Source organism: Aethalodelphis obliquidens, unplaced genomic scaffold, assembly GCF_003676395.1.
Source record: "Aethalodelphis obliquidens isolate GAN/ISIS:26980383/991018 unplaced genomic scaffold, ASM367639v1 scaffold52, whole genome shotgun sequence".
Classification (NCBI taxonomy): domain Eukaryota; kingdom Metazoa; phylum Chordata; class Mammalia; order Artiodactyla; family Delphinidae; genus Aethalodelphis; species Aethalodelphis obliquidens.
Genome location: NW_020837996.1, coordinates 11,102,702 through 11,105,218, shown reverse-complemented (window position 1 = coordinate 11,105,218; position 2,517 = coordinate 11,102,702). Strand labels below are relative to the sequence as shown.

General features: G+C 37.9%; 1 non-coding gene across 1 annotated transcript; it reads right to left on the bottom strand.

The window, feature by feature from the left end:
- Positions 1-1,834: 1,834 nt before the first annotated feature.
- Positions 1,835-1,937, bottom strand: LOC113608316 (U6 spliceosomal RNA). Its single transcript, XR_003428304.1, has one exon. It is a non-coding gene; the product is annotated as a U6 spliceosomal RNA (small nuclear RNA).
- Positions 1,938-2,517: the final 580 nt, after the last annotated feature.

Below are 2,517 nucleotides of genomic sequence, written 5' to 3'. Positions count from 1 at the left end.
ATAACTTTATAAAAAAAATAAACACATGTAAATAAATATGAGTAATGGCATTTGTAGTGAATAGAAAGGAGAAACTGAAGAAGATGCTTTTTTTGAAGAGCTTTTGTTTGGCTCCTTGGCAGAAAAGCAATATAAACCTGGACATGGAAGTGCATTTGTATGCCATAATAGTGCGGTGGATGATTGTGTCAGATGAAATATCGACCTGCATACAGAGTACACGGCTACTAGGAAGTATCTATTGTTGATTTCTCATCTAGCATCTGACATAGCCCGTGGGTGAGGTTTTTGACAACTGTTAGAGAGCAAAGGAAATGCTACCTCTAGAAGTACATGGGGTGGGAGCAGACTGAACTCTGGCTGCTGAGAAGAGAATCCTCAGAGAGAGAAACACACTGGAGCAACTGACATTCTCATAACTGTTCCTAATATGTGTTCCTCACTTGAGGCCTCAGTCTGCCCATCTGTGAAACCCATCTGTGAAGTGTGTTTACTGAAAATTCTTGATATATTGATGTGTCAGGAAAAAGAGCTAAAAAAGAAAACATTCACCAGCTACGTAGTACTTCTAGGGATTTGTAATCAAGCTTATGGTTCGTGAGAGTTGGATTCTGTTTATAATTTATGTCTTTCATAGTAAAATGCTGTATGTGTGTGTGCATGCATGAGCTTGGGCTTACTTTGGAGAAGAACCAAAGAGGATGAATACATTATTCCATTATAATACTAAAACATTTCAGGGACATCCATAGTTAATTTACATGCTTTCAAAAGACTATGATCTTTCTAATAGGAATTTCTGAGATTTGGAGAATATTCTGAATATGTGTTGTCCAATATGGTAGCCACTAGCTATGTGTCACTGTGGAGCACTTGAAATGTAGCTGGTGTGAATGAGGAACTTAATTTTTAACTTTTAATTTAAATTTAAATAGCCACATGTAGTTGGTGGCTACCATTTTGGACAGAGCAGGTCTAAAGAGATGTGGAAGAAATACTTTAAAAAAAGTCACCATCTGGTTATGCAGTCTGCCAATTAAATTATTGTATTTTTGGATGCTGATTATTAATACATTCTCTTGTGTTTAAAATGTGCACCAGTTGCCACTCTCCTGACACCTCCTTCCCCTTCCCGGTCTTACACATATACACAGAATACCCTATTTTACTCTGCTGTTACTGCTCAGCACTAAAATTTTCTTTTATATCCACACGTCCTGAGGCAGTACTATGTACATATTATGCTTCATCAAATTCTTCACCATTGGTTCTCCTTTAAAATTAAGAACTGGATGTTCACTCCTGATTTACGTTCTCAAAGGTAGCTGATGTCTTCCATGGTGGTCACAGCCTTCTCCTTAATCTTCTCATAGTATTTCCACTATTATCAGCCCCTGCCTTAAGACTGCTCTTTAGTCTCCTTAGTGCTGCAACATTCTGAGTGTCTTCCTTCTTCTCCCGTTGGTCATTCTCTTTTCTTTCCAGTTTCCTTCAATATTATGGATGTTTACTACAACTCAGATTTGCTTTTCTAGATTCAGCCAAAAGCTCTGATTTATGTCTTCGGTGAGAAAATCTATGTAATTCTGATGTCTGCAGTGGTCTGTGTTAAACTCTTACACTTTCTCCTTGAAATTACTTGTTTGATGTGCAAAAATCTAAGTTTAATATTAAAACATAACTCATATTTTTCCTATCAAGATGAATCCCCCGTCCTATGTTGAAAAGGCACCACTCTAATGTCTTGTTACCCAGAGTTGAAGGGCTTGGTCGTTCTTGACTTTTTATGTATTTTTATGGTCCCTCTCAATTCAGTCAACACATGCTGCTTTTATGAAATACGGAATGCTTCCTGAATTTGCATGTCATTCTTGCTGAGAGGCCATGCTAATATTCTCTGTATTACTCTAATTTGAGTATGTACTGCTGAAGCCAGCAGAGTTCCTCCTTTCTTAGTGGATGTTGGGTTATAACAAGTTTCCTCTTCCACTGTCCATATCCTGGCTTAGGTTTTTCTTGGCTCATATGTGCATTATTTTCAGCCCCCTAATTGGTGTTATTACCTTCAATCTCAGTTGGGGTTGTACTAACCACTCCAGTTCTATCTCTTCTGACTGCATGCATCTTGCCCTCTGGATACATTGGCATGCCCAGTCTCATTGAATAACTCTTGCTTTTCCAACCACGTGCTTTTGCTTAATGCTGTTGGCTCTGGCAAAAATTAAATTGTCTTATTAGTGTATTCAAATCCTATATGCCTAAAACTTTCAAGGTTTATTTATACATTATTCACCAACTGTTGATTGAGTGTATGCTGTGTACTGGCATTGAACTAGGCACCTCCATCTTTAGTGCTCAGCTCATAAGAAGACAGAATCGCTGCTTTCACGGAGTTTACATTATAACAGGGAATCTGACAAGTAAATATTCAGTTATGGTACCATGTGATAAACTTCTGTATCATCGTCACATGGAAACCATCCCAAACCACTTAGGCTTCTCTGAACTTATTGAGAT